Source organism: Elaeis guineensis, chromosome 9 (assembly GCF_000442705.2).
Source record: "Elaeis guineensis isolate ETL-2024a chromosome 9, EG11, whole genome shotgun sequence".
NCBI classification, from domain to species: Eukaryota; Viridiplantae; Streptophyta; class Magnoliopsida; order Arecales; family Arecaceae; genus Elaeis; species Elaeis guineensis.
The window spans coordinates 1375434-1389610 of NC_026001.2; positions in this window are offsets into that span (position 1 = coordinate 1375434).

The window sequence follows — 14177 nt, forward strand, 5'->3', positions numbered from 1 at the left end:
CCCTCCATCTCTCGATGAAGTCAGCCTCCGAATGACTTCTGATGAAGTCGGCCTCAGCCTCCTGATGAAGTTGGCCTCTGGATGACTTCTGATGAGGTCGACGTCGGCCTCCTAATGAAGTCGGCCTCAGCCTCCTGATGAAGTCAGCCTTTGGATGACTTCTGATGAGGTGGGCCTCGACCTCCTGATGAAGTCGGCCTCAACCTCTCAATGAAGTCGGTCTTCGGATGACTTCTGATGAGATCGACCTCAGCCTTTTGATGAAGTTGGCTTTGGTCTCATGATGAAGTCGGCCTCCAGATGACTTCTGATGAAGTCAGCCTCGGCCTCCTGATGAAGTCGGCCTCTTGATGAAGTTGGCCTCTGGATGACTTCTAATAAGGTCAGCCTCAGCCTCCTGATGAAGTCGGACTCGATCTCTCAATAAAGTCGGCCTCCAGATGACTTCTGATGAGGTCGGCCTCAGCTTCCTGATGAAGTCGGCCTCCGAATGACTTCTGATGAGGTCGGCCTTAGCCTTCCGATGAAATCGACATCCAGATGACTTCTGATGAGGTCGATCTCGGCCTCCTGATGAAATCGACCTCGGCCTCTCGATGAAGTCGGCCTTCAGATGACTTCATGAGGTCGGCTAAGCGATGGATCTACCCCAACAGGCGCCAATGTTGTCGTCAAGAACTCGTAACTTGGATGGATCGATCTCTGCTCTTGCAAGCGTGAGGTATTGTCTGCTTCGATCTCTGGCCCATGACATGAGATCTCATAATTTTATCCTTTGGAAGGCATCTCATAGGAGAGAGAATATTCGATTCCTCATAAGCTAGACTCCTGTTAAATCACAACCGATGTGGGGCTAAAGATATTGTCCTCCTACAACATTAGACTTTGAAGTCAAGGGGAAGTATGTGTACACAGATAGGAGGTGGTTCCCATAAATAGTGTCAATATTACAGCCAAAGACTCATAGCTCAGATGGATCGATCTCCGCTCCAGTCTACATGCATGAGATATTATCTGCTTCGATCTCTGACCTATGGCATAGGCCCTCACAATTAGTTTTGCCCTTTAAAAGGCACCTCATAGGAAGAGAATATTTCATTCCATATAAACCAGACTCTTCCTTAACTCACAACTGATGTCGGACTAAAAATGCCATCGTCCCACAATAATATCCTTTGATAAAAAGTATTATTATTATTTATTAATTTGTAATACTTATTTATAAATAAGAAGTGGAGAAATATAAAATTTATATAATCTTTATAATTTATAATTAAATAAATATTTAATTTAATTTAATAAATAATTTTATAAATTAATTGTATAATAATATATTTATTTATATTAATGATATAAATAAATAATTTATTTATAATTAAATTTAAATATTTAAATTAATTTTATACAAATAATTAATTGAAAAATGGTGAAGATAAATAAAAAATAGAAGATAATTTTAATTATTCAATTATAGTCATAGAAATTATGTGCTGGAATTAAAATAATTAGTAATAAAATTTAATAATATAGGATAAATAATATAGATAAAATAAATATATATATATAATAAATGAAAAAGTGAAGAAGTATTAAGATTTTATCAAAAAGTTAATAAGGGATAGCTTTGTTAATATAGAAATCCATCTCTTATATGCTCTATCTATCTTTCCTTTCGTTCTTCTAATCTAGGACAATGTAAAATATTGGATTCGGATGGATAGACAATCTTTCTTTTTTATCCATCTTTCCTAAAATTTTTTGAATCAAATTATAAATAGAGGTCATTCATCCTCTCAATCCTATCAATCTTTCTTTTTATAGCTCCAATCAAATATAGGGTTAAAGTGAGCAATGGATGATCTAACGGTGGATTTGAGCGAACGAAGGTGAATCATTCTTTTGCACCAAGGATATTGCATTGATGAAGAAGCTACCAATAGAAGCAAGGGGTGGCAAAATCCAAAAATTAATCCTCCAATAATTTAAAAAAAAAGGAAAAAAAATAATCCGACTAAGCAAAATATCCTGCCCGAACTTTATCCAACCCTGTAATGAATCCAACGATCTAAGCTCAAACATGACCTAATTCCAGAACTTCTTCATCTGAACACGATAAAGGCCATGTCAGGTTCATCCAGGCAAGGTTAATTTAGGCGGGATTGGAAGCTTAACTGTAAACATATGAGCGAAATTTTGTTTGCTCGGGTTGGGACAAAGCTCCACGGGACTAGCTGTTAGCCTTGATGGGGTTGGCTTTGGATTTGGATCTATCTTATGGAAGCTCAGGCTTGGTTCAGGTTCGGCATGTTGCTCAGCTTTCAACCTCATGTGGTGTTGACATTTTTTTTTTTTTGGACGGGAGGCCAACCTGTTGATTTTGTTATATATTTTGGTTCCCCGTCAAATGTTACTGCAGCAGGAATCCATCTCCAGATGTGGCTAGCTATGGTTGGGAGGAAGTATCAGCTTCTCTGAATGTGACATGCATTCAGCTGGCTGGGCCGCAACGTTCTCCCATTTATAATTCATCACACTTCCCAGAAATCAACTACTGTGGTACTCCTTACTTCTTTGTGTGTTTGGTTTGTTCAGCACCAATTAGTTTAATGTTTGTATTCAGCACATGTACCAGCCTTTTGTTTGCATTTCCTTGGACTCTCTGTTTGTTAATTATTATTCTCTTAATACCATCATGTTGGTACGTGGTTTTGTAATGCTGACTCATGTAGTGTAAGCCCTGAGTAGTATTCTACCAAAAAAAACCAGAGGCCAACCTAAATTACCGCTTCGCTGGGTTCAATCTGAGTTTTAGCCCAGCCCTGGTGGTTAGCTCAAATTAAATGCAAGCAGATGGAGATTTGTGTAGATGGGTGTTGCTCCTTGGATTGATTTTGATGATTACAAAGCATTTGAAAGGGTACTAATGATTTTCGCTTGAAAAAGACTTATTGCTTTCAGGAATAAAATCGTAATTTTACCAAACTCTGATTTGAAAGCATCAAGTGCTAGAACAAAAGATTTATGATCTATTGGTGAAAATTTTATAGTTTTTGGATATGTATTTTGAAAGATATCCATGTTTGAAAATTTGAGTCGACCCCATGAGTCGACTCATGGCACAATGAGCTGTTTGGCACGCAAATTTTTTTGACTGGCACAGTCTTGGCACAGTCTGTGAGTCGACCCCATGGATCGACTCTCAGGCATGAGTCGACCTATGAGTCGACCTTTGCTGTTTTTAGGCCAAAATAACAGAACCTTTATTTTCTGCTATTTTTCCACAGAGGTCGACCCATGAGTCGACCCATGAGCATGAGTCGACCCATGAGTCGACCCCTGTGACGGGAAAGTTCCGCAACGGCTAGTTTTTAACCCGTTTTAAGTGCTTTTAATACTCATTTAATGTGGTCTAACGGCTCTATTTCAGCCCAGATTGTTCTCCACCATTCCTTAAAGCTATAAAAGGGACAAAAAGATGGGAATAAAAAATAAGAGAGATTTTTGAAAAGAGGATTTCAAGCATACTTTTCAGCCCTAAGCAAGAGCTCACTCAAAGCATTCAAGAAGCTTTTAATTCAAGCTCACCAACTCCTCAAGTGCACATTCAAGTCTCCAACCACCTTGAGGAAATCGAAAAGAGCCTTTTTCTCTTTGAGTAAAGTGTATTTAAAGCCTCATTCGCTCATTAAAGGAGCTTCTTTTGTATTTTCTGTGCTATTGATTGTTATACTCTGTTTGAGTTATTGTTTTTGTTTTGGAAGGATTCCAAAACAAGGGAAGGTTGATCCGAACCTTGAATCGGAGTGTATTGGGTTGGCTTGTACCCGAAAAATAAGTGGACTAGCTTGGGATAGCTAGAGTCAGAGTTTTCGATGAGTGTATTCAGGTTGAATACTAGTTAGTGGATTGAAATTCTCAAGTAGGAGCTTGAGGAGTGGATGTAGGTGCAAGGTTGGCACCGAACCACTATAAATCCTTTTGTTTATGTTGTGCCTAATTGCTCTTCTTTAGAACTTCTTTATTCTCTTGCATTCTTGCTTTTAACCATTAGCTTTGAATCAACTATACTCTTCCTATTTATTTATTTAGCTATTGTTAAATATTTTTCATAAGACATAAGTTAAGTTTAAAATTTTTAGAAACCCAATTCACCCCCCTCTTGGGTTGCATAGCTGGGCAACAAGTGGTATCAGAGCCCGGTGCTCTAACCCTACTTTGATCTAACCAATCAAAGAGCTAAAGATCTATGGCAACTCAAGTTGGTACTTCTCTAGCCGAGGGGCAGTCCACTAACCGACCTCCACTTTTCAATGGATCCAACTATACCTATTGAAAAGCTCAGATGAAAATCTTCATTCAAGCACTCGACTATGATATGTGGAGTATCATAGTAAACGGCCCTCACACACCCACTAAAATTATTGATGGTGTGGAATCAGCCAAACCCGAAAAAGATTGGGATGAGGTTGATAAGAAAATGGCCCAACTAAATGCTAAAGCTATGAATGTCTTGTATTGTGCTCTTGATGCAAATGAATTTAATCGCATTTCAACTTGCTTGTCTGCTAAAAAAATATGGGATAGATTAGAAGTAACCCATGAAGGAACTAATCAAGTAAAAGAGTCCAAAACTAACATGCTCGTACATAAATATGAACTTTTCAAAATGGAGCATGATGAATCTATAACTGAAATGTTTACTCATTTTACTGATATTATAAATGGTTTAAAGAGTCTTGATAAGTCCTATTCTAATAGTGAGCTTGTGAGAAAGATTCTCAGATCCTTACCAAGAATTTGGGAAGCCAAAGTGACCACCATCCAAGAAGCCAAGGATCTGAACATTCTATCCTTGGAAGAGCTTCTTGGATCACTGATGACACATGAGCTGAGCATGAAACAACATCAAGAGGAAGAAGTCAAAAAGAAGAGAACAATCGCCCTCAAATCCACAGCTCAACTAGATGAAGAAACTGATGACACTGATAATGAAGAGCATGATAAAGAGATGGCACTCATTACCAGAAGGTTCAAGAAGTTTTTGAGAAAAAGGAAACAAGAATGAGGAAGAGGTCACTCACAAAAGGAGAACAGAGTAAAGAAAAGGATAAAGACCAACCTCTTATCTGCTATGAATGTAAGAAACCGGGACACTTCAAGTCCGAATGCCCACAACTGAAGAAGGGTCCCAAGAAGTACAAGAAGAAGGCTATGATGGCCACTTGGAGTGGGAGTGATGACTCAAGCTTCGAAGAGGAAGACTCAACAGAACAAGCCAACTTGTGCCTTATGGCACATGAAAATGAGGTAAACTCCGAAACTCCTAGTGACTTTACATTTGAAGAACTTCATGAAGCTTTTTATGATTTAATTGATGAACTAAAGAAACTAGGGATAAAGAACAAAGATCTAAAATCAAAAAATCAATCTTTACTGAAACAAAATGAAAGCATTTCAATTGAAAAATCCACCCTGCTTCAAGAAAATCAAAATTTAAAGAATGAAATTGCCAAGCTAAAATCAATAGTTAAAAATTTCACCTTGAGTTCTAATAACTTAATATGATTCTTGAAAATCAAAAGGCCGTGTATGATAAGGCTGGACTTGGCTATAACCCCTTAAAGAAACAAAAGTATTTAAAAAATATCTATGTAAACTCTTCAAGTAACAAGTTTTCTAATATTACTTGCTTCAAATGTGGTAGAGTAGGACACAAGTCATACACTTGCTTCTCTAACAAATCTGTAAACTCAAATGTAAAGAAAATATGGGTTCCAAAAGAAACCATTATGACTAACCAAAAAGGACCCAAGAAAGCTTGGATACCTAAAACAAAAACTTGACTTTTGTCTGCAGGTGTGTCTAGCATCCCAAGGAGGAAACAAAAATGATATCTTGATAGCGGATGCTCGAGATACATGACTGGTGATGAATCCCAATTCATCACACTTGACGCTAAGAATGGAGGGATGGTCACCTTTGGAGACAATGGTAAAGGAAAGATCATCGGTATAGGTAACATTGGTATCACTCCCTCCAAGTACATTGAAAATATTTTGTTAGTAGATGGTTTAAAGCATAATTTACTAAACATTAGTCAATTTTGTGATAAAGGATATAAAGTTATTTTTGAATCTTCTGTTTGTATTGTAACTAGTCCTATTAATGAAGGCATTAAATTTGTTGGACATAGACATGGTAATGTTTATATGGTAGATTTGAATGATCTATCCAAGATAAACATGCAATGCTTAGTATCTTTGAATGCCAAGATTAATAAGACTAGTTGGCTTTGGCATCGTAGACTTGCACATATTAGCATGCATTCACTTTCAAAACTAATTAAGAAGGAATTGGTTCTTGGTTTGCCAAAATTGAATTTTGAAAATGATAGAATCTGTGATGCATGCCAACTAGGTAAGCAAACAAGAGTTTCATTTAAATCTAAAAATATTGTTTCAACCTCTAGACCTTTAGAGCTATTGCACATAGATTTATTTGGACCTACTAGAACTACTAGTCTAGGAGAAAAATGATATGTTTTGTAATTATTGATGATTTCTCTTGTTTTACATGGGTTTTCTTTTTGGCACACAAAGATGAAACTTTTTAAGTTTTCTCTAAATTTTACCGAAAAGTCACTAATGAGAAAGGATTTTCAATTCAAAATATTCGAAGTGATCATGGAACCGAATTTGAAAATCAAGAATTTGAAAAATTTTGTGATGAAAAAGGAATAGGCCATAATTTTTCAGCACCTAGGACACCCCAACAAAATGGGGTAGTAGAAAGAAAAATAGAACCCTAGAAGAAATGGCCCATACCATGCTATGTGAAAGCAACCTTCCAAGATACTTTTGAGCGGAAGCTATTAACACGACATGTTACATTTTAAATCGTGCTTTGATTAGACAAATTTTAAAGAAAACCCCCTATGAGCTTTGGAAAGGAAGAAAACCTAATATTGTATATTTTCATGTTTTTGGTTGCCAATATTTTGTGTTAAATAATGGTAAAGAAAGACTTGAAAAATTCGATGCAAAATCCGATGAAGCGATTTTTCTTGATTACTCCTCCTCTAGTAAAGCTTTTAGAGTGTTTAACAAGAGAACCTTAGTAGTAGAGGAGTCAATACATGTTGTCTTTGATGAAACTAACGATCTTCCTTCAAGGAAGAATGAAGGTGTTGATGATGCAGATCCTCTTATAGAAGGGATGAAGGAGATCACTCTGAAAGATTCAACAATTCAAGATGATGAGGAACATGAAGACAAACAGGATGAGGGAGGTGAAGAACAACCTCAAGGTACAAATGACCTACCCAAAGAATGGAGGTATGTTCACAATCACCCTAAGGAGCTAATTATTGGTGATCCTATGCATGGGGTAAGAACTCGTTCTTCACTTAAAGATGCATTCAATCATTTTGCTTTTGTCTCTCATCTTGAACCTAAAACCATTGAAGAAGCTGAAAAAGATTATAATTGGATTAATGCAATGCAAGAAGAACTTAATCAATTTGAAAGAAATAATGTATGGACTTTAGTATCAAGACCTAAAAATTTTTTAATAATTGGCACAAAATGGGTTTTTAGAAATAAATTAGATGAACATTGAAATGTAATAAGAAATAAAGCAAGATTGGTTGCTAAAGATTATAATCAAGAAGAAGGAATTGATTTTGATGAGACCTTTGCACCTGTTGCTAGACTAGAGGTAATTAGACTTCTACTTGCATATGCTTGCTTTATGAAATTTAAATTATTTCAAATGGATGTCAAAAGTGCCTTTTTGAATGGATATATTGCTGAAAAAGTCTATGTAGAACAACCCCAGATTTTGAAAATCATGCTTTTCCTAATCATGTTTTTAAATTAAATAAAGCTCTATATGGTTTGAAACAAGCACCCAGGGCTTGGTATGAAAGGCTAAGCAAATTTTTACTTAATAATGATTTTTCAAGAGGTAATGTGACACAACCCTTTTCATTAAAAGAAATTAAGATGATATATTAGTTATACAAATATATATTGATGACATTATTTTTGGGTCTACTAATGAATCTCTTTGTCAAGATTTTGCAAAGCTCATGCAGGGGGAGTTCGAGATGAGCATGATGGGAGAACTTACATTCTTTCTCGGACTCTAAATCAAACAAACAAAGGAAAGAATCTCCATCACCCAAAGCAAGTACATAAGAAATTACTCAAAAGATTTGGAATGGAGAACTCCAAAGCAATTGGCACACCCATGAGCCCTTCATGTAAGCTTGACAAGGATGAAGAAGGTAAAAGTGTAGACTTAAAATATTATAGAGGTATGATTAGCTCTCTACTATATTTAACTGCTAGCAGACCTGATATTATGTTTAGTGTCTGTCTTTGTACTCGATTTCAATCTAATCCTAAAGAATCTCACTTGAATATTGTTAAAAGAATCCTTAGATATTTGAATGGTACTCAAACTCTAGGATTATGGTACTGTAAGGACTCATTAATTGATTTAATAGGATATTCAGATGCTGATTTTGCTGGATGTAGATTAGATAGAAAAAGCACTAGTAGAACTTGCCAATTTCTTGGAGTTAACCTAATCTCTTGGTTTAGCAAGAAATAAAATTCGGTAACACTGTCTATGGCCGAGGCCGAATATATTGCAGCCGAAAGTTGTTGTGCTCAAATCTTGTGGATTAAGCAACAACTCGAAGATTTTGATATCAAACTTAATGAAACTCCCATAAGATGTGATAACACTAGTGCCATAAATCTTACTAAAAATTCAATTCAGCATTCTAGGTCTAAACATATTGAAATCAGGCATCATTTTATAAGAGAACATGTTCAAAATAAAGACATAATTCTTGACTATATTTGTACTGAAAAATAATTAGCTGATATCTTTACAAAGGCCTAAGTGAAGATAGATTCTGTGAAATTAGGAGAGAACTAGGAATCCTTGATCCATCTGCTTAAATATCTCTCTGATCCCAAGGGATCAATGTCAAAAACTCTTTGAACTCAATTCTCATCATTTCTCTTGGGCTTAAAAGCTCAAAATTATCATTCTCATAATTGATCATTGAGCAAATATCCTTCTCCTAAAGTTTCAAATTTTTTGGAAATTGTTCATCATTTTTTCTGAATTTCTGTGAGCCATGAGTCGACCCCTAGGGTCGACCCAATGGCAAACTTGTAGTTTTGGCCAAAATCCCACGGGCTCCTTTTTATTGAAAATCCATTCTTTGAGCCGACCCATTCCACCGTCTTCTTCCTCCCTCCAAAACCTTAGGTCCCCTTTTCTTCCTCTCCAAACCCAAGTCCTTCCCCCAAGATTCTTCTCCCATCACCCCTTACACCTCAAATCGACCCTTAGGAATCGAGCTCTTCCCTTTTTCCTCCCTTGATTAGAACGGATTGAGCGTGCCCTAGATTCTATCCTTCTCCAAATCGAGGTATCACTCCTCCAAAAATCCCTATCCTTCCCCTAAAATCCCTCTATCTCTTCACACATTTGACCTCGTAAGACCCTTGCTTGCTCTGGTGGTGGAAATGGCTCCAAAAATGAAGCTCCCACAAAGAAGGAAGTCGGTCCGCGAGTTGGAAGAAGGCGTGCGCAGGAAGAGACAGGCTTCTCAGATCTCATCAGCTTTCATCCCTGTTTCGGCATCTGCTCCAGGTTCTTCTCGGTCTCCATTAAGCCCCAGTAAGATTTCCTTATCTGATAGAAAGGTAGAACTCGAAAAAAACGTAGATTTCAGATTTTTTGAAAAAGAGGGTTCTCCATTGGTTCAAAAATCAAAGATCAAGGTTGGGGATACTATTGCTCACTTAAAGAAATTACTTATGTGGATTTGATTAGGAAATTTTATCTGAACTTGAGCTATGGCAATGGAACAGTAACATCCATGTTAAGGGTATAGATATCTGTCTAGATACTATACTTTTGAGAGAAATTCTTCATTTACCCTGTGAGGGATACTCAAACATGGAACTCCCAGTCAAAGAAGAAGGAATTAATGTGATTCTAGAAAGAACCTTCTCGGGAAGCCTAAACAAACTAGAGGTCAAGATCCTTTCCATTGAGATGAGGATACTACATCAAATGATAACAAAGCTTTTCTTCCCTAGAAGTGGTAGACATGACCTCCTCTCAGGCCGAGACATTTGCATCATGTTTCATGTGATTATCCAAACCCCCTAAACCTCCCAGCATTAATGATAGAAGCTATGAGGGAAACCCTAAATAGATCCAAGGCACATTGCCTTTCGGTATGGCCCTCACTTTGGTATTCAGGAGGTTTGGAGTTAGTTTTGAAGGGGAGACAACAGCTAGGCTTTCTCACTCTGACACCATCAACCAACATATTTTGCACCGCATGGGATTTACTAAGATAGATAGTGGTTGGACTAAAGGTGTAGAAGAGAGAGTTAAGGACAGAGCTGAGGTAGAAGGTCCTTCATCACCTCTCCATGATATCAGGGCAGCATCTCAGACATTCAGTTCGTTTCTGATCCCGAGGCTGGCCCATCAGAGTCTACTAGGAGGCACACTCCAGTCCAGCAGTCAGACAACAGAGCACATCTCTCAGAGATCAGATTGGCTGATGACCAGATAGAGATGATCTCTCAACGTGTGGCTTCCTTACTTTCTCGACAGTTGGGCACTTCAGCTTTTGCATAGGGATCCACATCACATGATGTATCTGATCAGACTTTGATCCCTCACATCTCCACTATCTTTCCAGATGATTTCAGTTCAGTCAGTTTGCATTCAGCAGCTTGAGGGTTATATATTGAGACTGACTGGGAGAGTACTTGACTTGCAGGGGAAGTATTAGCTCTGGTACATCCACAGCCACAGGAGTGCATCACTGAGGTCTCAGACCTATCTACCGAGGCTGCCAGACTTAGAGGAGTCTTGGAGAGTGATTTGATTTCCTGAGGAGAGAGATCAGAGGCTCCAGTGAGCATGCTTCCACCTAGTTCACTGCACTGCTACAGTCTGTTTGAGAGTCTTGAACCTTCTGGATACCATCAGACTCTCTCTTGCAGTTCAATCTGTTGCTTCTCAGCCTTCAGGATCATCTCACCCACCCACTCGTGCCGGCACCTCCACTCGTGGCAGAGGCAAACGGGGTAGAGGTCGAGCCCTTGGTCGTGATCCTTCATCTCCTCACCCCATCTCCGATTCATCTGACTCTGATCCATCCATCATGATCTCTACTAGATCTTTGTAGTTAGTTTTATCTTTAGTTTCATTCTAGGATCTATCTTTTGAGCCATGTAATGATGTTGACTGATTGACTTTTGTATTTTGGTATATGTATTGGAACAACTATGTGGTATCAGTCACTTTTTGATTATATATATATACTCTTTAACTTTCAATGAATGACCTTCAAATTGAGTTGCTTTTAATTATGTGCATGCTTAAAATACTATGAATTGCAATATGCTATCCATGATATCCAATGGTATATCTTTTCTGTTTGCTGTATTCAGGGGGAGTAAAACAATACGCAACTAAGAACAAGCAATAAAGAAGGAAGCTAAAGAAGTAACATTAGTAAAATTAATTCCATCAAAAGAAAGAAATAGAGAAAATATATTTCAAAAAAGGGGAGTAAACAATTTTTGTTGATGCTGTCAAAAAGGGAGAGAAATTAAAGAATCAAAAGCAAAATGTTAAGCAATTGAGAAATAAGTCAAGAGCAAATTTTCAAATTCATAAGCAAAGAGCAAATTTTCAATTCTTAGGCAAATTCTGCTCTGATACAAAATATTCTGCTCTGATACCGAAACCAAAGAATCAATCTTCTTTTCAAGCAAATGCACTTATAAGTAATTTTCAAATTGGTAGCAAATTTTTATTTATCTTCAAACTACCTATGATGCATTTCATTCCAATACATGGCTATAATATTCAAATAATGCATCTTCATAACTTTGAAATTCATGCTCAATGTTTCATATATATGCTTTTGCTCAAGTATTTTGTCATCATCAAAAAGGGGAGATTGTTGCTCTTTGGATTGATTTTGATGATTACAAAGCATTTGAAGAGGTACTAATGATTTTCGCTTGAAAAAGACTTATTGCTTTTCAAGAGCAAAATCGTAATTTTACCGAAACTCTTATTTGAAAGCATCAAGTGCTAGAACAAAAGATTTGTGATCCATTGATGAAAATTTTATAATTTTTGGACATATATTTTGAAAGATATCCATGTTTGAAAATTTGAGTCGACCCCATGAGTCGACTCATGGCACAATGAGCTGTTTGGCACGCAGATTTTTTTAGCTGGCACAGTCTTGGCATAGTCTGTGAGTCGACCCCATGGGTCGACCCCCAGCATGAGTCGACCCATGAGTCGACCTCTGCTGTTTTTAAGCCAAAATAACAGAACCTTTATTTTCTGCTATTTTTCCACAGAGGTCGACCCATGAGTCGACCCATGAGCATGAGTCGACCCTTGTGACGAGAAAGTTCCGCAATGACTAGTTTTTAACCCATTTTAAGTGCTTTTAATGCTCATTTAATGTGGTCTAACGGCTCTATTTCAGCCCAGATTATTCTTCACCATTTCTTAAAGCTATAAAAGGGACAAAAAGGTGGGAATAAAAATAAGAAGATTTTTGAAAAGAGAATTTCAAGCATACTTTTCAGCCTAAGCAAGAGCTCACTCAAAGCATTCAAGAAGCTTTAATTCAAGCTCACCAACTCTTCAAGTGCACATTCAAGTCTCAACCACCTTGAGAAAATTGAAAAGAGCCTTCTTCTCTTTGAGAAAAGTGTATTTAAAGCCTCATTCGCTCATTAAAGGAGCTTCTTTTGTATTTTCTGTGCTATTGATTGTTATACTCTGTTTGAGTTATTGTTTTTGTTTTGGAAGGATTCCAAAACAAGGGAAGATTGATCCGAACCTTGAATCAAAGTGTATTGGGTTGGCTTATACCCGGAAAACAAGTGGACTAGCTTGGGATAGCTAGAGTCGGAGTTTCCGACGAGTGTATTCAGGTTGAATACTATTTAGTGGATTGAAATTCCAAGTAGGAGCTTGGGGAGTGGATGTAGGTGCAAGGTTGGCACCGAACCACTATAAATCCTTTTGTTTGTGTTGTGCCTAATTGCTCTTCTTTAGAACTTCTTTATTCTTTTGCATTCTTGCTTTTAACCATTAGTCTTGAATCAACTATACTCTTCCTATTTATTTATTTAGCTATTATTAAACATTTTTCATAAGACATAAGTTAAGTTTAAAATTTTTAGAAACCCAATTCACCCAACCTCTTGGGTTGCATAGCTGGGCAACAATGGGAGGTGGAGATTGTAAAATAATGGCCGCATATATACAAAAAAAAGTAAAATAGTTGCCTCCATTTGATTATTGGAACAGTTTTGTCACAAGAAAATGACCTATTATCTGACTATAGATCCTATCACAATATTTTTTTGTAATCAAATATCTATAGACAATGCAGTTATTATACAGTTGTTATCCTTTTCTTAATTATCGCAACATAAAATGGATATGAAAATATTATGTTACTTTTAGAATCTTCATGATAATAAAATATAAAGGTTAATGTAACAACTGATACATATACTGAAATATGTATTGGCAAACTCGAGTGAATATTAGGCTAACTTTTGGCCTTTTTCTTCCGAGAAATTTATTCTTTATATTTTATGAGATTTTTTTTTTTGTTTTGATTTAACACCTATCCTTTTGTGTGTCTTTGTATACATGGTAGTGCCAATTTTAAGGTTAGATTGGCAATTGACAAACGTGCAAGAAAATAAAATGTTGAGGGTGGTCGTATAGTACATAGCTACTGCATGCCCGAGAAAGTATAAAACTAATTCCTTCTCCTCCTCAATTCAAAAATAATGGATATTTTTAAAAAAGCAATCAATTATGGAAATACAATCAAATAATTTTTTTTTTTTTTTTTTTTTTTTTTGCGGGGTTGGTGGGTTTTGTGGGGGGGAGGTGGGGGGTGTGGTGGGGGTGGGAAACCAACATATAGAATTAAATTTGGAGGAGAGATAGTGAGATACACCCACTGAGCTTTACCGGTCGGCCTGTTGATTTTTTTTTTTTAAAAAAAAACCTAAAACATTATACTTATTTTTTTAAACTTCAAATAGATGAATTGTGTTTTGTCATAAAATTAT